At 28.4% G+C, this 24,591-nt stretch overlaps 1 non-coding gene across 1 annotated transcript; it reads left to right on the top strand.

The window, feature by feature from the left end:
• The first annotated feature begins 2,941 nt into the window (after positions 1 to 2,941).
• On the top strand, positions 2,942 to 13,270 carry LOC100213925 (uncharacterized). Its single transcript, XR_010640367.1, has 2 exons — positions 2,942 to 3,553; positions 13,085 to 13,270. It is a non-coding gene; the product is annotated as an uncharacterized LOC100213925 (transcript).
• Positions 13,271 to 24,591: the final 11,321 nt, after the last annotated feature.

Raw genomic sequence — 24,591 nt, 5'->3', positions numbered from 1 at the left:
CTATCAACTTTTTAAACAACATTTTTCTCTTTATGATTTTTTTTTTCTAATTTACATTCGCGTCTACTTCAACCACAGCATTAGTATATTCATTAAAACTTTAAGTGTATATAAACGGTTTTAAATTGTTTTATAGTATCTTTATAATGGTTTGAAACTATTTAGACATCAAAATTCTGATTTTGTTTTTATACTTTTGTCCAGTCACTGGCCCACTGTGTTGTGTAGGCATTCTTTGTATTTACAGTCTGAATTTTTTCAGACTGTAAATACAAAGAATATATATATATATATATATATATATATATATATATATATATATATATATATATATATATATATATATATATATTTCAAAGTTAAGAAATACATAATTATATACCTACAATATATAATAATATAATAATTACCAGATATATATCATAGATATAATAAGATATTGATTAGCTCTAATTTTAATTTTTATTCTCATTTATAAAAATAAAATAAAAAAATGCGAAATCTTATTTCCAACATCTCAAAACAAAATCATTTCTATTCAAATTTTACACGAACGCATGTGTGACGATTGTAACTATTGTTATTCGTAATTTCCTAACTTTGATAAATATTAAAAGTATGCGGTTGTGCCTCCTGTGCGTCTATGCGGTTCTGCCCCAAGGGACAGTTTTTAGAAAGAATACGGTTTCATAGCTTGCTTATTAAGTTATGTTGTATCAAAAATGGTTTTCACTTTATCAAATAACGCTGATAACACATGTCTATATCACTAAAATCAAGCATTGCTTAATCCTCAAAAAAAAAAAGGTCTGAAAAAATATGATGTAAATATAATATTTTTATCGAAGTAAACATCATTATGCACAACTTCTCAGAAACGCAACAGGCACTCTCCTTGACATAACCGAAATGAAGGAAACTGTTTTATCTACGCGTGGTATTGTTTTTGCCATATTATATAAATTTTCAAAGGGAAATGTTAAAAAATGGTTGTACCTCCATATGCGGATATGCCCCAACTTCCCCTACAACTTTAAATGTTTCTTTTAAATAAAACTCACAAAATATTTCTGCCAATTGATATATGTAAACATTTTATTTCCGCAAAGCTTTATCATAGTATGTACCAAGTGGTCCAACGTCTGATTTTTTCAGTCTTTGTAGTATGGGAAATTAGCAATACTATGCGTACTTCTGCGCCAAGTTGGAAATATATAGCTGCAAAATTTTCTGCATGAGTAACATGACCATAAAGTATCTGCAAAACCTTCATTTCATATCTAACTTTTTTAATTGAGTACTAAATACAGGTTTCCAGTCGTGCGCCGTTTGTCATTTCTGGCTTCAACCTTTTGAGTTTATAAATAATTATTAGTGGATATAGAATCCTGCAACTCGGCTATGCATCACAATCAACGCTGCAATAGTGTTTTCCCACGCGTACCCACTGTCAGCAAGAAATTGGACTATGTCGAGTGAACCCAATCAGGCAACATCTCTAATCGTTTGGACTTTCTTTAATGAAGTATAACTCTTAAATGAAAATTTGACTAACTTAAATTAACTTGCAATGTTTGATGGCCTCAATTAAAAAACTTTCATACTACATGAGTTAGTTGAGTAAACATTTTACAATGTTTACTCAACTAACTCGGGAACATCAAGAGAACCGCCCACGTATGCACATTGATTTAGTGGCGTTTCAGTTGTTAGGCTTAGAAAAGAGCCTATTTTCATTATTATCATCAATTTTCCTGATGAAGATTTTCATTAGCAAACGCAATAGTTGCCAAAGCCGGATATGCAGATATCAATCTTCATACAAAGCAAAGTTTGCTCTTAAGCCAGTCTTTAAATAAACTATTAAGCATGGGTAATTACAGTAAACACCCGTCTAGAAACTGTTAACTCAGCCTATGTAGCTATTGTACAGCTTAGCAATCAAACTCAGCTTGCGGCTGCAATCATTACAAATTCTTTTTCTCCGTCAGTGTTTGCTAGAGATATAGAAATCAAAAAGCTTAGAACTGCAAGGTAAGCGGATTAAATTATCGCATGGCTCCTCCCTCATTGCTCCTTTACTTTGATCCTATTACTTGTATACGCTTTTAGTTTCTCTCTTGTTGGAACTTTAATAGCTGCTCTGAGATTTATTATATCTCTTAATCTTGTCAACGCTTGAGTGGTCCGAAAGGGCTACCGCAGCTAGTTAGGTTTTACTGAACGCTATTGCATTATAACATTAGCGGCAGCAGCATTATTAAAAGCAAACCAAGCCATTTTTAATATACTCGTCATGCATCCATAACATTCTTATTTTGGGATAGGTACAATACTAGCTGGTATATACTCTTTATTCACAACCATTTACCTTATAATAATAAGAGAATGTTAGGCTACGTTAAGAGCACCTTTTTAATAATCTAGTTGGTCTCCTAGTTATGTTGGTGTAGTTAAAATTCTTGTTAATTCTTTTACTAAATATTAATGATTTCAACTTAATATTTAGTAAAAACTAAATATTAAGTTGAAAAGTTGATACGAAGAATTTGTTCTACCATCTGGTACTGAACATGCAACATGTCACAGGATGGCTAATTGAATATTATATCAAGTAACCAAGGCTCCTTTACAGCGTTACAAGTCAATTTAAAATCGTTTGACTCCTTCAAAGTTAATTGGCTTTTATGAATAAGGTGAAGTCCTGCATGTTAGTTATAATTGAAGAAGGAGGGGGGGCGGCAATATCATTGTAATTTTAACTACTTGACTTGCAAAGCAACATTTTTATCTAGGTTTATAATTTTACTAAGGTAAAAAATATATACATATTTTTTGAATCAGAGACATATTTAAATGAAGGCTAGAAAATATCAATCTTATTATATCTGAGTAGCATGTAATAATATTATGTTTAAAATGCATTTATTTTTTATTTAAGAAAACAACTCCGTTGATAGAAAAATTTGATGTTTTAAAACCAAACTTGAATAAAGTTGTTGTTGTTGTGGGATCAACAGGAACTGGCAAATCTACTATTATCAAAATGTTATACAATGAATCTGTCTTGAAAGAAAACTTAAATCAACCATGTGAAATAGGAGCAACATCAAATTCGGTCACTAAAAAAATGTTATGGTTATTTAACGCTCGATCTAACAATAGATGCGGATATAGTTGGGCTCAGCGATCCTCATCAGTCAGACCTTCAAATTGCAACAGATCTAAAGAAATTTTTAAAGACATCAAAAGGTGGCGTCCACTGCATTATTGTTGTTTTAAGATACGGTCGCATAACTCGTGAAGAACGAATAAATTAGGAAATAATTCAAAAACTGTTTGACAAAAGTTGGATAAACAGTTGCATTGTTGTTGCAACATTCTTTGATGGAGAAGTCAACTCTGACACTCAGACGATTGATAACTATGCTCAAGAAAAAGCAATTATTAGATGGACTCATGATGACGTAGAAACATCGACATTTTTTAACAAAATCAAAGGAAAAGTAATTTTAACCAATAATTCATTGGGAAGGCACGAGCAAGCTAACAGGTATTGTATGAATTTTCATAATATATACAAACAGTTCAAATAAACATGCATAATTCTAATCAACAAACTTTAGGTAAAGTTATGAACAAATAAAATGAGGTTTAAAAATTGTAATAACTAAATATTTTTATCTAATAATATATAAACTCTTTGATTAAAATATCTTTAAAAAACAATAACATATATGCTTTTATATGTTATTGCTTTAATTTATATAAGAGAAAGCTGAAATAAAGCGAGAAGAAGCGAGTTTTATTTAATGAGATTTTATAACGGAGAAACCATTTTAGTGTCAAGGAAACAAAAAATCTGTTTATTATGTAAATCAAGAGCCTTTCTTGATAATAAATCGCGCAAAATTGTTAATTTCAGTCTTGCTTATAGTCGTCTCTCCTACGCTATTATGATATGGGCCAACACACGCAAAACTAAATTTCTAAAATTTAAAAGCTCACTAAACTACGCATGCAAAGCAATTAATTAGTTAAAGAGATAAGTAAATTCTTTTACTGTAATGAAATACATGAATGTCCTAGATCTATCAAAGTTTAACTTATTTCAAAAAAAAAAAATTCATGTACAAATATAAGAATAACTAACTGCCTAATTTATTTTCTGATATTCTTACAGGGGCTTTTTCTTAAAAATCCAATTATAGCTCAAATACCAATCACAGCTGCTGCTTGAGCTATAAGGATAGTTGGTAATTTTCCAAATAGAAATAAATATCAAAGTTTTAGACAATCTGCATTACCTGATTTGCTTCCTTGTTTTGCTATAAGTTTGTTACTGTCTTAAAGAACGTTTTTTTCGGCAAGGATCTTTTTTGCCGGATTTGAAAACGTGAAGCAGATTTTTTAAATATAGGAATATATATAAATATATATATAAATTTATAAATATATATATATATATATATATATATATATATATATATATATATATATATATATATATATATATATATATAAATATATATATATATATATATCAGAGGCGTAGAAAGAATTTTTTGGTGTTCGAGATAGGTAACTTCCAGACATGGAGCAAACTCCAAACATTTATATGTTTATACTTATGTCAAATAATGACGGTTTGCAAAAAATTGCGATGATTGGAAGCTGGGAACAAAAAAGCCCCAAAATTTTCGCCCCCCCCTGCCCCAACCGTGAGAGCAACAAATTGATGAAGTATTTTTTGTACTATTCTTAACTAGACTTATATTCATCGGTAAATTTTAAGTTTCATAGTATTATCTATTAGCGTTTAAAAATTATTACCATATAAAATTTGCAGCCCCCTCAAGTTGAGGGGGGTTTAAACTTTATATGGTCATAATTTTTGAACGCTAAAATATTTTAAAATGAAATCTAAAATTTATCGATGAATCTAAGTCTAGTTAAGAATAGTACAAAAAATACTTCAGCAAATTGATGCTCTCACGTTTGGGGCAGGGGGGGGGGGGGAAAATTTTATGGCGTTGTTGTACCCAGCCGCCAATCATCGCAAGTTTTTGCAAACCGTCATTATTTGACATAAGTATAAGCATATAAATGTTTGGAGTTTGCTCCATGTCTAGAAGTTACCTATCTCGAACACCAAAAAATTCTTTCTACGCCTATGATATATATATATATATATATATATATATATATATATATATATATATATATATATATATATATATATATATATATATATATCAATTGATAATTGCACATGTTTGGAAGAACATATCTGCAAGAGATATGTTCTTCCAAACATGTACGACTGCTTTTTTCAATTCATCGACATTCGAATATTGTTTACCTTCTGCAAAAATGTCTTGCTAAGATGCTCCATACGCTTTCGATGGGATTTAAATCAGGTGAGAACGCTTGTCATTCTAATAATTGAGTTTTCTTTCTGGTAAACCATGTGAATTTGACTTTGCTCTATGAATCGTTGCATTACCTTGTTGGAAAATAAAATTGATGTTACCAAATTTTTGCGAAATACCATTCAAATGACCATTCAACAACTTTCTATATCCTTCAACATTTAATTTAGTAGTAATAAAGCCATTCGAAGTTTTTACCAAAAACCAAGCGCACCCTAAAGTTAAGTCATGAAGTACCTGGCCCATTGAAGATAAGGCGTCGGTGCGCTTCAGTTAGTGCAAAAGATGTGCGTTTTTTTTGCATATCTAAAAACGCCTTATTTGTTAATTGCACGATTCACCGTCCATCTTGAGCATTTCAATCCCAAATCAGCGCCTATTTATCTCGCGGAGATTGTACGGCTACTAGTGTCGTGCACAATTCGTCGCTGTTGGCGAGCTGTGAGTATAGGTTTTCTGCTACTTCGATTCTTCGTGCAATAATTTGTTGGATCATTTACGAAGTTAATAATCTAACGTGGTGAGCGTCTCAGTTTGAAAGCAATTACAGATTTAATTATTTCAAATATAATTTGAGTTAATTAAGTTATAAACAGATTCATGTAAATTATTTTGTTTATTACAAAAAATGATCTACAAATCGTCGGCTTACTATCAATACCTTCTATGTCCTTTTTTACAAATTTTACCGGAGACACAAAAAACTAATAATAAATACAATAAACCCACCAAAATGATTTTTTTTAATTGTGTTTCATTAATAAGTGTAATTACTAATAATTAATACACAAATACCAATTTTTCTTGCAATTTAATGGATTAAATAGCCTAAAAAAAGACTTAGAAGGTTTTACGCAGATTATTTGTCCAATTATTAAGACATAGTAGGTTTTATAATTTTTTAATAATTTACAAAATCCAACATATTAAAATAACTTTTACAAGATTAAGTTACCAATACACAAAAAATACATAAATACAAATAAAAGGTTTAATTAAAATAAAGAATAATGTTGTACTTAAGTAAATATTTGGTTAAAATTAAGACTAAATTGCACTTTTTTTATGTAAAAATTTATTAATCTTCAAATCGTAAGTTATCATAAAAAGTATGATAATCTATAAGAATTACTTTTTATCTTTATTACTTTTAATCTACAAGAATAAACTTTTTATTTGCTGCAAACGGTCATATTTTCTTTTTTTAATGGGCCTAGGTAACTTATATAAAGACGTTATTGTAGCATTTACAACAGTTTTGTTTCTTGTACTGCACTTTTCTAAACACTTTCAGTCATCATCAAAGACTAATTTATAATATATTTGGCCATCTGGTCTATACTGAATGACACGTAAATCCGTTACAGTTGGATCACCAACTTTATAGCCTCGACGAATTGATGTGTAATACCGTAAATTTGAAAAGTCTTTAAAGAAAATATATCCCAGATACTCAACTTCATAAGATTTAGGTTTTGTTCTCACTCTTTTTAATGCAGACAAATAATAATTAGGTGTGTACATGACCCTATTTCGAATGCTTCTTTCAATAGCCGAATGCATGCTGTCGCATTCAATTTGTGTGTGTCCGGATACCAAAAATTTTTGGATGATAGTAATGTTTTTTATCTGGGATAGATGTAATAGAGAAATTGCAAACAGTGAATTACGATTTTGATAGTTGCATTTATCGTTATATAAAATTACTTCTTCACCAGGGAACACGTTCGCTTTGGTTTCAAGGAAACTATACAAAATAGAAGCAAATTCATTGGATGTAACTCCACCTTCTCTTTCGTGCCACAAACAACAATAGCCATCTTTGGTTTTTAAATTGAAGATAGTGTAATTGTGAACGATTAGCTTTTTCTTATAATAAAGAATTGATGCTTTCAGTATAAAACTAAGAAATATCGCTTCCAGATCTAGGGTATATACATGTTCAGCGTGATCCTTGTCGACCTGTCTTTCTTCTTGTGCTCTTATTTTGCTTTGAATGTGTGAAGTATACGCTTCCTCAGAAGTATTGCCACACTTATATCGTATACACAAATTACACTGATCTTTCTTAGGGTAAAAAAGGCTCAAATTTTTGTTATCAAAAAAATCATAAAACACTTTGACTGATAAAATTTGTTGGTCACTGTCCTTGCAATACTTGGCATATTCTTTGTATAATGCCGATTTAGATTGCCAGATATAATTTACTTGAAGATGCTTGAAGGGAAAAAATTGTTGTAAACCTTATTTTTTAGTAGCACCTTTCTTATTAATACTTTTGTCTGGCTTTGTTGGTTTTACGTCTGCTTTATGCATAGTCCAGTTATTTAAGGTCCATGTACCTATACATAGCGTATTTATAAACATTTTTGTACACACTCGAACTCGAACGCAGTCTCTTTTAAGGAAACAAAAGAACGTATTTGAACGGCGTGATGTTTCATTAATTTGATTCTTTTTGTTTTTTGGGGCAACACTATCGACTAAATTAGCTACGAAAGTTTTTCTCTGAGACCAGTTACATTCTTTCCAGAAATGGTTAAAAAATTTTAATCTATTGTCTTCTGTAAATTTTCTGCACTGTATTTTTGTAGTTTTTGCACTTTGCTTACATTTGCAAAACGGTTTTAACTTTCTTGCTTCTCTTTTCTGATCAATTACCCAATTTCCTTCTCCTTTTTTTTTTTAATCCATAATATTCCTGTCCCTTGTCTCTTTTACTTTTATTTTTTTCTCTTTCCCAATCTTTCTTATCTACCCTACATTTTCTTTTCCTTGCGTTATTTAGTCTTTCTTTCTCAACTTGTCCTTCTTTTTTTTTCAGTACACTCCTGGTTAGTATCACAAGGAATTACACTACTACTCGGCAAGTCATTTTCATTATCTGGTCCATAATAACCGTTATCAACAAAATTTTCTGTACCTACAACAATTGTTTTATTTAAACAAATTTCAGTGGTAATTTCAGCACAGGAAACCGCCTGAATTTCTTCAACAGAATCAAGACTTTTTGCAAGTACAAAGGAACTACAGTTGTCTTTATCCAAATTTTCCTTGTCTTGAAAGTACTGTGATAGAGATTCATTTACACTAAAATCTTCAGTGTTCGAAAAAATGTTTTCTGCACAGTCTACAGTTGCGGAACGGAAAAAATTATCATCGTCATTTATATCTGAATTTTTGGAATTTTTCAAAGTAATAACAGCTCATTCTATTTCGTTATTAAGGTTTTCTATCAGTCAATCTCATTATTCAGTCTATCAGTTACGATATTGTTGCTATTAATATCGATCATCGACAAAATGCGACGAGATCTGGAGTTGGGATAGATAAACTGAAAATAAAAATGGAAATGTAAGCAATTTTTTAATACAAAATGAATTATCAAACTAATTTAGTACTTCAAGTACTTCTATGTCTTCAACTTCTATGTCTCCTTTAAAGTAAACAAATTAATACTCAAATGCTTCTATGTTTCGTTTAAGTTATATTAAGATTAATATTGCAACTAATAACTAGTATATAATAACTAGTATATAATAATATAGTAATAACTATAACTAGTTTAAAAATTCAATAAAAACGCAATAAAAATACATTACTTACCTCCATTTTGGTAGAGTTATCCATTTTGCACTTTCAAATCACAGCCAACGCTCAAAATACAATAAATTTGCATGAGCTAAATTTCTAACCTATGATTTTGACTATTTTAGACATAGGAGGTTATGAATAAAAAAATTATGTGTCTGTGGGTTAGAAGGTTTTGACCATAAACAATAGATGGCAGTTTAATATATTTCCGAGGCAAGTAGATTTATGTGGTTTTGCATAGAGCTGGCATTAAGAAAACTAACCAATTTAAGTCAAAACCTCAAAAATGAAAAAATCGGAGGTTTTGATAGTAAGTCGACGAAATGGAATTTGATCAACAAACTTTGAAAAATAGTTTTAGTTTTCTATACAGGTGAGGTTAAATTATATATATATATATATATATATATATACATATATATATATATATATACATATATATATATATATATATATATATATATATATACATATATATATATATATATATATACATATATATATATATATATATATATATATATATACATATATATATATATATATATATATATATATATATATATATATATATATATATATATATATATATATATATATATATATATATATATATATATATATATATATAAACACTGTGTTTCACCAGCAGCAGATTCATTATAAAAAAATTATTTCACAGGTAGTTGGGAATAGATATCATTAATTATGTTATAACCGTAGTATTTTGCAACCAGGAAGTTGCATACACTACATTAGATAATTAAAAAATCATGAAAAGAATTCTTTAGAATTAGGATAAACTTGGACTGGTCATTTGTTTTTATAATTTTTTAAAAGGAACTTATTTTCATGTCAGCATTTAGAAATTCTGATTTTTTGTTCAGTAAATTTTCTTGATCTAAATGAGTAATAATTTCAAATTTTTCTTGTAAACATAGTATACATTTTTTGGAAATGTTATTGTAGGCAGGCGATTATAGGAAACTCTAGGAAGTATCCGTTCATTAGCTAATGCTTACAAAGTCTTTTGTAAAGATTTTTGAAAAAATCCAAGCTTTTAGCTGCATCTTATATTGATTGCGTTAACCTTCCACTGGTTTATCTGTCTGATGACATAAAAGTTATTAAAGTTCTTGCTTCAATAGAACTTTATTTACTTTGTGGAAATGCAAACAAATTTTGCAATAATCTTGAAAAACATTTGTAATCTATGGATACTACCTTATCGGCAAACCAGCAGAACCAAATTTTAGGTTTTCAAAGGCCTAAGCTGCACAATGATCAATTTAAAGGTGGAGATTGTTCAAAACTGCTAAAAAAGAAGGCATGTGTTAAAAGAATTAATAAAATCTTCCAAACTGGAAAGAGATTAACATATTATTTCTATACTTAATTCCTTTAAATGTTTAAAATCTGTTAAAGTTGCATGTATTGGTTTAGTTTGTTACCTGAATATGAGTCAACCATTAACGAATACAAAGATGCTTATGCTAAACTTGGTCTTTGAGTGTCACTGAAAGTGCATGTGAATTTCTTTCCCTTATGTAAAATTCCAATCCAAATAAAGAATTATGTTTTTGGTCTGAACAGGCCTCTGAATCTGTTTATTATGATTTTTAAACAGTTTTGGGATATTGGATACAAAGTTTCTAGTAGCCTTAAAAACTATCCACAAAGCCTGCTTAAAGCCACTGTTATGTACAACTACCTACATACTTTCAATAACAGTTTTACTTTGATATTAAATATCTTATAATATATAATGCGTACCTTTTATAAACTTTTATTGATTGTAAATGGAAATAAATATAAAGGTAAGCATTAATTTGTGTCATTTAAACTCTAATTAAAAAACAATTGAATATATACTAAAAGATCAATTTCAAGATTTTTTTATTCTTTAAAATAATTAATCTCCAGATATGCATTTTCATATTAACACAAATAATATTTTTAAAAAAATCATGGTGATCAGAGTTTGGGAACAATATTATTCTCATATTAGGGCCCTAAAGTCATAATGTTTTTTAGGGAAGGAGGCAATCACAGCACTTAAAAAAAACGCTACCATTATGACTAAAATTCATCTGTAAAATTCACATTTAGTAAAAAACTATTTCAACGTTCTAAAGTTATGACCTCGTAAAGTTGATAACCCCCTCGAATAGAGGGGGTTTCAAACTTTCCTTTGTCACCATTTATGAACGATAAGAAATTTTTTAAAGATAAATTAATTTTCCGATAATTTTTAATCTATTTTAAGATACTGCAAATAAAAAAAATTTCTTTTTTTCTTGTTTCCATATTTGGGACAGTGGGTTTCCTGATTCTTCAGGTGAATATTGTTCCCAGGCTCCTATCCTTGTAATGTTTTGCAAAACATTCTTATTTGATACGATATCAATCAATATTAAAAAATTTAAAGTTTGCACCATCTCTAAAACTTATGTATTTTGAACACCAAAAATTCATGACCTGCCCGTTTAACCCCCTTTTTTTTGAGAAACGTCGACAGAATATTTTCAAAACCTAGGTCATAACATAACAAAGTACGGTGGTTACGAAAATGCAATCCGTTTTTGGTGTACTTTTTTTTTCGTAAGAAATATTTCCACTAGGGTGTGCAAACTAATGGTTTACTAACCGAACATAGTTGACTTTCAACTTTATACCATGTTAGTAACATATTGTAACATAGTTGTTAATTAAGTATCCGATGAGCAAAACTCCAATAAACCACTCAAGATGCTTATTTAGAACCACCGTAAATCTATTACAAAAATGTATTCTAGTACATATATATATATATATATATATATATATATATATATATATATATATATATATATATATATATATATATATATATATATATATATATATATATATAAAATTAAATAGAGAGTTGTTTTTATTCCAAAAGCTTAACAAAGAATAAAACTATCATTAAAATAAACCCTTACTCAGGGCAGATCCAGCATTTTTTTATCTTTGACATTAAGCAAACTCCAAACATTTATATGTTTATACTTACGTCAAATGAGAATGCTTTGTAAAAAATTGCAATGATTGGAGCCTGGGAACAATAAAGTTCTAAAATTTTTTTTTAACAAAGAATATTTTTGATTTTTTTTGATTTTTTTTTTAAAAAAAAATCCTTATGCTGCATATTGATTTGTTATTTTTTATTGTGAGTTTTACTTTTGAAGTATGTAAAGTAATTAATATATTTACGCTATGATATTTATACTAATATATTTATACTATGATATATTTAATGGTAATATATTTTAGGTACATATTTATTTTATAAAGAATATAGATGTTTTTATTGTAAAAGAAAATAAAGTTTAGATAAATAAACAGGTAAAGAAAAATGCGGCTAGTCATAGGCTAGCCAATTTTGGTGGGTGGCCAATGAACCTCTTAAAATGCCTATATAGGTCCATGGAAATTCCGCCATAAAATGTTTGCTGACAAAATATGACATATTATGCATGACAAAATTCCAAATGTAAAAAACATTGAATACACTAAATTTTTTGTTTTTGTGGTTTTTCACTAATTAGAAGCTTGCAAGTGCTCAGTACTGTATTTTAAGTTTTAGCTTTATATATTAACCTAATTATAGATTAACCTAAATGAGATAATAAAAAAATATAGAATCTGCCTAATACATTCAATATATCGAGCCAGATCTATACATTTGATATGCACATAACTTGCACATAATTCGGTTTCAAAGTCTTTAAAAAATTTTCTAAATCTAAAAGTTTTGTGATAAAATCATTATTTTATTTTCCTTTCACTCGAATTACTTTTAACAGCTTGATGTTGAAAAGTGAAAACTAATAAAAAAATTTTGAGCTTTAAATCCGTTTACACAATCATGCATGTAAACATCAATAAGTTTCGGCCAATTTCCTCATTTTGTTTTAACAAACACGACTTTGTTTTTCACGGATTATTTTATAAAAAAATATTGTATATACATTTAATAGAAAAATTCCTATTTTTTTGAATTTATTATGATAGAATGTTTTTATTTTATTTAGAAAGCTAAGACAACAGTGTTTAGACAAACTCAAGTTGTTTATAGAGAATTGCACAGATCTAGTTCCTCCAGCACCAATAACTTGGTTAGACATTATTTATCGCTTACTTGAAAAATGGTTTTCACTTTACCGACTAAAAGCTGCTAATGATCGAATGAAAAAAATTATAGAACATCTTGCAAAAGATTATGAAAAAGAACAGCTACAAACAAACGATTGTCCTGTGTGTTTGCAAAATGTGTTTTATAACGTCATGGCTCAAACCAGATGTAACCACATTTTTCATTATAAATGCATTTTATTAGCAATTCGTGCGCGTGGTGGACCATGCCCCGTTTGTCGCAGTCCTGTTTTTCTAGTCTACTCAACTGTTGCTCTAATGTCATAATAAAACGCAGACGTGAAAAACGCATAAACGCGTAATTGCATTAACAAATGTATATTATAAGTGGCAAATAAATGTTTATAATCTACCATTTTTTTTATTACCTTAAGTTTATACATAAAAATATGACAATTTTGTTTTAAATTGTTTTCATCATTCTAAGTATACTAATCAACTACAGTCATGGAGGCCAATTTTTTTTTTTTTTTTACTGTTATTTAGGTGCCCCAAGAAGTCCTAACGGACTTGTCACAGAGCACCGCGGAAGTGCATTTAACCAGGAAGTTCACGCCTCCTTCCTTACCGTGACGCGAAAACATGTCCAAGGCTCGTTTCGAACCTGGATCTCTTGCTTATAAAGCAAACGCTCTAACCATTGCGCCACGGCCGCACGCAATTACATTTTGTATATTGCTGTTTCATGTGCTTGTGTTTATAAGATATACATATATTCAGGTTTGCAAAAAAAAAAAAAAAAAGTTATTGAATTTCTAAATTTTCATTGGAAGTCATGGAAAAATCATGGAACTTTTTAAATGATCTTTATGTTGTGATATTTTTATGATACTTGAAAGGAAAAGTACCAGCAACCCTTTAATTAGACTCTAAAAGAAGTTAGTTTTCTAAAAGAAAATTACGAGTAAGCCTATTCTTAGTCTTTTTTCTAAAAGAAAATTACTAGCAAACCTAGTCTTCGACTTTTAATATATTTTTTAAAAAATATATTATTTTAGTGTAAGTTTAGATTATTATTATATTGCAGTATGTCAGGTCAGGTCACACTTTTCTTAAGATAGTTTGAAGTTTAGCATTTATCAAAATAAGGTATCAGTTAAATAACTAAATAAAGTACGTTCTTAAATTTTCTATCAATTATCTATCAATCAATTAAGTCACTCTGGTAATACATAATCAAGTACAACCTACTTTATATGGTGCAGTAAATACTATTTAGCCATGGTAAACATAAATTACCAAGGAGAAGGAAAAAAACCTGATATAAACCCACCATTGTTATTCTGGATAATAGTAGGAGGAGCTCGTAAACTTTATATTGTAATCTTCCTATTGCCTCAATAAAAATGCTCAACTTAAATTAGCAAAACAAGTTAACACCATGATAATATCTTATAATGATTATTGTATTGGAACTTGGGGATCCCTTTAATAATGAATTTTTATATAAGTACCTAAATGTTGACAATACATTTACAATTACGTCATTATTTTTATTTTTAATTTAAGAACTTTAATGAATGACTACCTAAGAGGATTACCTTTAATGCAAATCCTTTAATACAAAAAAATAACCCCTGGCCAAAACTGCTAGCCAGCTCACCAACTGCTTGTCTATCTATCAACCCAGTATAAAAAGCAATATGCAAAAAAACTATTCTTATTGTGCAAATAAGTTATCAATCGAAATTCGTCTTACTCTCAGAATCTAATCCAAAAAAAGTTATGCAATTAAGTTTTCAGTTTAAAAAAGCAAAGTTTACTGTTCCCTCTCTAAACAAAATGTCTTAATAAACAAATCGAGTCTGTCTTCTCTAAAGTTGATCACATCAACAGATTTAGCATTTTCAAGCTTGACTGATCAGGAATGCAAAATTTGATAAAACTAATTTTAATAAGACTGATTTTTGATATCCGGATAAAAAAAAAAGATCAGTTGATCACAAGCAATTGCTCTAAGTAAAAGTAAAAGCTAAAAAACACGTGCTCACGTGCACAAAAGCTAAAAAACACGTGGATAAAGTTTTTTGCTTTTGCTCAGGAGTAAATTGCTTTCGCTAAGGAGTAAATGCTTTATACCGCTCTCCATAGAAATTGTTTGTTTTTAACTTTTTGTTTAAAAAGTGCTGTTTTAGTATAAATGAGACTGATAATAATTCTAACCAAAATAAAAATAATGATAATTAATGCAACGATAAATTATATAGTCATTATTTTTTTTTTTTTTTGTTCTTTATTACAATATTTAACACAATATTTACAAACATATCAATAAGAAAAATTACATGCAAAGAAATCGTTAAAAATAAATAGATAAAAATAAAGAATAAAGATAAAGAACGAGGGAACTCAAAGAAGACCATACAGGTCTTGTCACCGAGAACCGCTGTTGAAGAACTTTGAACTTAGTAAATATAAATAAAATAAATAAATACAAATTTTAAACTTTTCCGTTCGTGATACAAATTATTTACAAATATTACGAATTAAAATAAAAATTAAAGTAAACAAGTAAATAATAAATGACTACTGTACAAATAATGTCAGTGCAACTTTTAACAAAATTCAAATAATGGTGTTTAAATATAGTTTCTCACATAAACTTTAAATCAATATTGTATAAAAGTAAAGTATAAACGAGTGATGACAAAACTGGGTACAATTAAAAGTATATAAAAACATTTTCAATTGAAAAAATTACTTTTTTTAGTTTTATTTTGAACATATAATAATTCCATTCATGAGAAAAATCAAAATTTTTAAAAATTATTTGGTTCCATAAACAAGCTCCACGAAAAGAAATGCAAAATTTACCAAAGTTTGTTTAAAATTTTGGTTGTTTAATAAAATTATAATTTCTTAAAGAATATTTATTTTTTTCTTTTAAAGAATATAAATCAAAAAAGGAAGGTGGAGATGAGTTGGTTTTACATTTTAACATAAAACAAAGAACATTATAAACATTTACTTGATATATATTAAAAACATTCATGTTAAATAAAAGTGGCCTTGAGTGAGTAAAACGATTTTTGAAATTTATAAGACGTGCAATATGCTTCTGCTGACAATAAAGTGGCTTTAATTTACTTTTATGGGTACTACCCCATGCAATATTGGCATAATTAATATGACAGTGTATAAAAGAGTAATATAGTTGAGTTAATGAATGTTTGTTTAAAACACTTCTTGCTTTATATAAAACTCCAATGCTTTTTGCAATTTTGTTGCATAAATGTCCGATGTGATTCTTCCATGATAGATTTTCATCTACAATGATACCTAAGAAATTTGTGAGAATTACTCTTTTTATTTGAATATTATCAATATGAAGAAGAGGCATATTATTTGGAAGTAAATGTTTTTTAAATTGTGGATGAAAGAAAATCCATTTAGTTTTATCAATGTTGAGTGAAAGTTTATTTGACTTGAACCAGTCTGATATTTTTGATAGTTCAATGTTCATATCATAAAAAAGTTTATTGATGTTATTATTAGATAGGAATAGGTTTGTATCATCAGCAAACATTATAGTTGTTAATTTTGAGACTTCATATATATATTATATATAATCGTATATATATTATATATATATCGTATATATCGTATATAATAATAATATAATATTATATATATATCGTATATATATATATATATATATATATATATATATATATATATATATATATATATATATATATATATATATATATATATATTTATATATATATATATATATATATATATACAGTTATGGCAATTGAAGTCCGACCACCAGTATCATTTTACTTAAAACTAGTTTAATGTAGTAATAAACAATTGTATTATAGCAATAAAAAAATAACAGTAACAATTAATGATTGTAATGTAACATATCGTACATATTTAATGTTTTTAATATTTAGTGGCACCACCATGTGCTTTTAAGACTGCATTAATGCGATCTGGCATTGAATCCACGATAGCCTGACAATATTCTGGCGTTATTTCAGTAATCCAAGCTTGACGAATTTTGTGCGCTAGATCGTCCAGTGATGTCGGATTAGTTCTGGATACTGCTGACTTTAACTTGACCCAGCAATTTTCGATTGGGTTCAAGTCTGGGGATGATCCCGGCCAAGGACCCAGAACCTGAACGTTGTGATCCTCTAACCAAGATTTTACAAGACGAGATTGGTGACACGGTGCACCATCATGCTGGAATATTTTGCAACGACGAATTTCCATCAAATTAGGAACCTTTTCTTGAAGGATTTTTAGATATTGTTGGGAGTTAACAGTCTATCCCTTCTGCATTAAATAAATACCACATCGACCAGATGAAGCTATTGCGCCCCACACCATAATTGAAGGACATTGCTTGACAGCTGGTACGGTATACCTTGCATTAAAACGCTGATTAGGTGGGCGACGAACTAATGACTTATGCGGAGCGAATTGCTTTATTTGTGTCTCGTCGCTAAACATTACCTGGCGCCATTTGGTTATTTACCAGTGTCTGTGAGCTCTACAAAATGCGATCCTATCACGGATGTTCTTTAAAGAACGTAGACCTGCATCTTTCAATAAACGTCTTCTAATTGTTCGAGTGCTGACTGTAACGTCATTAGGTAGATCTGCCCTGATTTGTGTGCTGGATATTGTTGGATCTCTCACAGCAGCCCTGCGTATCATATTGTCTGTTTGTTTGCTAGTAATTCTAGCTTTACCAAAACGTTTTCTGGGCGCAGTGGATCCCGTGTCTTTGATTAGTTGTATAATATCATGAACAGTAGATTTTGGCATTCGCAATTTTGCTGATATCTGACGCTCACTTGCACCATCCTCCCATAAAAGTTTAATATTAGCACGAAGACCTTCCTTCGTAGTCATAATTAACTATTATAAAGGCTCGTAAAAATATAAGCAATTGTTCGCAGCTTTTGAATTATAACTTTTTTTTCACGCATTTTTCTCATACGTAAGCATAATTGTAAACTTTAAACACGATAGAATTTTTTATAAATATATTCGATGAAAAAAAGACATATCAAAGCGTTGCTGTTTTTGCCACAATCAAAACAAACTTGGTTAGCAATATATAACTTCGAAACGGAGGCCATAATTATAGCTTGTTTACTTTTTGACATAAAACGGATGCCAGTGATACAACTCAAGTTGTATTTTTAACTTTTATTTAAAGATTTCGTGATTTCTGTTACTTGTGATATCCGTTACTTGTGATATCTGTTAACAGTTAATTATTTTAAGCATTGGGATATCTAATTAAATATCGCAATGCTTAAAATAGTGACAAGACATATCTTTCATTAGCTATAGGGGAGACCGGGGCTAGTTGGCTCGGTTTTTACTCTATGAGCTCTGTAGCCCTAACAGTACATTTTTTAAAAATGTTAAAGTGTAGTCTTAAAGAGTATGGATTAGGGTATCTTATAAAATTTGCATTCATTTACAAAAAAAAATTCTTGGGGCCTTTCCGGACCCTCAAAAAAAAAAAAATTTGCGCCAACTTACCCCACCACGGGGTAAAAAAAAAAATTAATTATATATTTCGTCGTTAATAGTATTTACAATAACAATGTTCATGAATAAAAAACAATATATGACAGGGGCAAAAAGAAGACTATAGTTGCCTTATCACTAAGCCCCGTAATAAATATACCGTAAATTACAATGCTAATAAAAACCGTAAAAGTTACATATGCTATAAATTATTTTTTTTTATTAACGCTTAAGTTTACTTACTAAAAAGACCAACAATAAAGAAGAAAAAACAAACAAACAAACAAAAAAAAAAAAAAAAAAAAAAGACAAAACAAAAAAAATAAAATAAACAGAAACAAGACTAGAGACAAGATTATTTATCATATTTATGTATTAGAATAGACAATCTTAGTAATAAACAATTATTAATACTAAATCATTAATAACAGTACTCTCATTTTAAACGCTTCAGAAGAAGTTTAGTTCATTGTCGTTTAGTAAAAGATTTTGCTTAAGTTTAGTTTTAAATTGATTAAGCAAAGAAAGTGGTTTAAGATCATTATTTAAAAGTGTATTCCAGAGTTTAGGTCCTCGGTTTGTGATTGAGTATTTAGTGGCAGAATAGTAGGTTTTGGATTGAGTATAGTTATTATTTGAAAATCTTGTGCTGTATATGTGATTTATTTTTTTAAATAAAGAGTTGAATAAATCTGGTGCCATTTTTTTATCATTTTCATTTGTAATAATCCTAATGGCGTGTTTTTGTTTACATAGAAGTTTATTTAGCTTTGTAACATTGGTGCTGCACCAAGCAATGTTAGCATAGTTTAGGTAACAGTGTATAAATGAAAAGTATATGTATTTAAGACAAGATTGGTTTAAGACCTGTTTAGCTTTATACAGTATACCAATATTTTTAGAAACCTTATTCTCAACAACACTTATATGTTCTCTCCATGTAACATTTTCATCGAGTATTACGCCCAAAAACTTTGACGATATTTCCCTTTTTATTATATTTTTATCAATAAAAAGATTTGGAAGTTTAAGTGGAATATTTTCTTTTTTATGAACACGATGGAATAATGTGTATTTAGTTTTAGTAATGTTTAAAGATAATTTATTGGCTTTAAACCATTGGGTTAGGTTATCAAGTTCTTTGTTAACTGTTAAAAATAAAATATTAATGTCTTCATGAGAATAAAACAAATTCGTATCATCGGCGAATAAAGTTGTGTTTAAAATATTAGAAAATTTATATAAGTCATTGACATAAATTAGAAACAAAAGGGGCCCTAGAACTGATCCCTGGGGAACACCGCATGTAATAATCATATTATCCGTTTTATCACCATCGTAAGAAATATATTGCTTCCTATTAGACAAGTAACTTTTAAACCAAGCCAAGTTAGAATTTTTGATGCCATAGAACTCGAGTTTGGACAAAAGAATTAAATGATCGACAGTATCAAAGGCTTTACTTAGATCTATGAAAACACCTAAAGTATATTTTTTTTCATTGAAACCTTTAAATATATCGTGGACAAGATGTAAGATTGCGTGATCAGTAGAATGACCAGATTTAAAACCAAATTGTTTATTGTACAAAATTATATTTTGGATTAAGAAAGAATAGAGTTTATTATACATAATTCGTTCAAGAACTTTTGAAATACATGTAAGAACAGAGATCGGCCTATAATTAGTAACGTCACTAGGATCGCCTGATTTGAAAATAGGGACCACCCTAGCAATTTTTATTTTTTCTGGAAAAACTCCCTCTTTTAAAGATAAGTTGAAGATACACAAAAGCGGGATTGTAATCAGTTTTATTGAATTTATAATGATGTTACCACTTATATTGTCGACGCCTATACTTTTTGTGGGCTTAATCGAAGAGACTGCGCATGGTAATTCTTCTTCAGTTAGATTATCATTAGGCATAATGATAATCTAACTGAAGGTATAGTAGTTAGATTATATAGATGTATAGTTGTAATAGGGTAAGTTGGCGCAAACTATAAAAATGATTATTAATGCACTATTAAGTGTAAAATTAAAAGAAATTTTAAAAAAATTAATTTTTGCAACAATTTTATCCCAAAATTTAATATTACTTTTAGCTGGTACCAAATATTAGTCCGTATAAAAGCGAAACAGTAGCCCACCTTTTATCTGTGGAAAAAAAAACTAAAAAAATTTTTTTTAAATTTTTTTGCAACTATAAATATTTTCAATATTGTTTAAAATTAAAAAAAAAAATAATAATTTTATAAAAATAAATATTTTTTTCCATAGTAAATGCTATGAGCCAACTTACCCCGTGAAAAATTTGTCAACTTACCCCGAAAACTTTTAATAAACAGTCTATAGATCCTGAAAAACGGCAGCTTTGAAAAAAAAAGTCTGACTGGATACAGTAAACCAATTGTGACTGGAACTTTTAAAATAATTTTTTTTTCATACGACTAAATATTTTCTTTGTAAAGTAAGAAGGAAGTGATGTTCTAAAAGTTACGTTTTTGTCTAAAAAACGCATAAATCTCATTATCTCCCATGCGCATGCGCGAATCCTGACAATACTACAGTGAATGATGAAATGGTCAATAAGGAAGTTTCTGAGTAATTTTTGTTACTTTCTAATGATAGGCTCTAAAGATATACGCAGTTCGTCAAATTACCCCTGCGCCGACTAGCCCCAGTCTCCCCTACTTACTTTTGTACTTCTTCAATAGTACTTTTGACTTCTATTGTAGGAATAACGTTTTTGATGTCTGTAAAATATCGTTATACCTTAAATAAGGACGAGTTATGTCTTTTATAAGCAATATAGAGCAACTACAACTCGCTTTTTACTGTTGTCTTCTGTAGCAAGACTTGTAGTTTTGATATCTGTTAGATATTGTTGTACATAAAGTAGTGACAACTTATATACAGAGATGCAATTCACGCAGTACTTCTTTTCTACTGTATTGTTGATATTCGAACGACTTTTACTTTTAACATCTTTTAGAAGTCATACATTTAAATATATTATTCAATTAGATCTCGAAAAAATCCATTTTCTTATCTGTTCATGCTTGGACTTTGTTTTTTTCTTAATTTTTATTAACTAAATCAAGTAAACTAACTTATAAATAATTAAATAAGCTTTAAAATGGATAAAACATGAAAATATTTAGTTTGCCGGATTTCAAAGTTAGATTAAGTTAGTCTGGACTTTTAGTAGTTACCCGTTATATTGTCTTTCTTTATCTCTCATTCGTATATTTAACTTTGCGTTTTGTTTTCAAGAAATCCTGTTTTCAGGTCAAGCTTCTTCTGGTCTTTTTTTTTTATCTTCTTTATTTGCAGCTTCTACTTCTAATTGTAACTACTTTTTTTATCTTTTGATTTTATTCTCTACCTTTGTAAATCTCTTAATTGCCTCTCTATGAAATACTGTTATACTTAGACTGGTTCTTCTAATAATATCTTTCTCTTTTAAACAAGTTTCAAAAACACATTGTAATTTAAATTTATCAATTGCTATGATCTAAATTTTTCAATTATGATATACAAAATTAGTTATTAACTTAGCTTTTAGATTTGAAAATATTTTTACAGAATGATACGGACGTGTTTTGAGTTGCTCGTAAAAAGCTTTATGAAAACTTTTATAAAAAATTTATAATAATTGAGTAAAGCAATGGATATAGTAATATTATTAAAAAATATGATTAATACAGAAATATATTAATATAAATATGAAAAATATAGCATGCGAAAATTAGTAAGTAAAATAATAACATGTGAAAATCGGTAAGTAAAATGGTAACTTGTGGAAATTGGTAAGTATTATGGTAGCATGTTAGAATGGTAGCTGTTAAATAATCAAAATAATATCATCTTAGAGAAAACTGAACAACTTTTGAAACTTTTAAAAGCGAACGTTTCGATAAACTTGAAATTGATACAATGATGAACATAAAAAAAAAAATAAACAATTTGAACTCTAGTTGTCAAATGGTAATATTTTTAGAAGCCGAATTTATTTCTGCACAAGATAAAAAAAGTTCGTCAAAGTTTGAAACAATATAACAAGCAAACAAAAAATTAACAGCGACGTTAAAGATAAAAGTGAAATATCAAAAATGAGAAACAAACTAAAGGGGATAGAAGATTGTTTGCGTATGAATAATTTAAGAATAGATGGAATAAAAAAAAATGTCAATGAAACATGGCTTTAATCTGAAAATAAGGTGCAAAAACTCTATTTGTGATAATGACTCATTCAGCAAATATTTCAATCTAAAATCATTAGAAAGCAAATACAATTTAATTTCAAATTTAGTACAGATATAATAAAAATTAGTTTGATTGATCATTTTCCAACATTTCTTATTACAAACAGCATAGTTCTTAATAATACTCACTCAAAACATATAATATTTAGACGATAGATCAATGAAAACTCCACGCAACAATTTCGCAACCTTTTAATTGACTGCGTTGATTGGGAGCTGCATCTCCAGCATCATCTTTAATCTCACGATGCTTACAATGCTTGTGAACTTTTTCGCAATTTTGTAAACAATACAACAAAGCATTTTCTCTAAAAATGTTTTATATAAATTTAAAATCGCTTTTATCTTCATTAATAACGAAAGATCTACTAAAATCGTTGAGGAAAAAACAGAAGCTTTGTGAAAAATTAAAAAAAAAATAAAACTTATTCAAATGATATTAAATATAAAAACTATAAAAATATATTTGAAAAAATCAAAAAATACCCAAAAAAACTATTCTGAACTAAAAGAAGAATATAAAGATAACAACAAATATGGAATGCAATTAAATAAAAAGTTGATCAAAATAAATATAATAATAACGGTTTGCCAAAAAAAATTTTATATAGCTTTTTCTAATTTAAATAGCTTTTTTGTTAATGTTAGTTAATGTTAATTTGGCACGAAATATTCCTTCAAATTCACTAACATTTGATTCCTATCTTACAACTTCTAATAAAAAAGTAATAGAATCAAACGCTAGATATGATTGAGTTGCGATCTGCCTTATTAAGTCTAACTAATAACAAATGTAATGGATCAGATAAAGTTAGTGTCAATATATTAAAATTAGTGTATGATATAATTGAATCAACCTTATTTCATATCTTTTAAATTGGGTATAGTTTTAGATAATTTAAAAGTTGCACGAGTCATTCCAATTTTGAAAAATTAAGATGAGTCAAACCCCTCAAATTACAGGCTTATTTCTGTCTTTTCGTGTTTTTCTAAATTGCTTAAACGAATAATGTACAACAGACTGTACAAATATTTAATTGAAAATATTATGTTATAAAGTAAGCTTTTTGGTTTCAAAAAAAATGATCATACAATAGTAGAGTTAGTTAACCGTTTATCTAATGCCTTTAAAGAAGACTGTTTTACACGAGGAATTCTCATTGATCTGTACAAAGCTTTTGACACCGTAAATCATTCGATTCTAATTTAAAAAATAAAACATTACGGAATAAAAGATTCAAACTTACACTGGTTCAAAAATTACTTGTCAAACAGAAATAAATACGTACATTGTGATAATATAAAAACAACCTAAAATGCTGTAACTTGTGGAGTTCTACAGGGTTCTTTTTTAAACCTTTTCATTTTTTCCTATACATAAATGATTTATCTTTAAAATCAAACTTATTAAATTTTATTTTATTTGCAGATGACACTAAGCTTTTTTATTCTCATAAAAATATTGAAATACTTTTTAAAGTAGTCAATGAAAAACTAAATAAAGTAAATATAAACTTTAAATACAACAAACTGTCTTTGAATGTTCAAAAAACAAAATTTTCCCTATTTTACAAACCAAGCAAATCAAAAGAAATCCAAATTAATAAAACTGACATTAA

Source organism: Hydra vulgaris, chromosome 08 (genome assembly GCF_038396675.1).
Source record: "Hydra vulgaris chromosome 08, alternate assembly HydraT2T_AEP".
NCBI classification, from domain to species: domain Eukaryota; kingdom Metazoa; phylum Cnidaria; class Hydrozoa; order Anthoathecata; family Hydridae; genus Hydra; species Hydra vulgaris.
The sequence above is the reverse complement of the archived record's forward strand: the minus strand, read 5'-3'. Positions and strand labels throughout refer to the sequence as shown.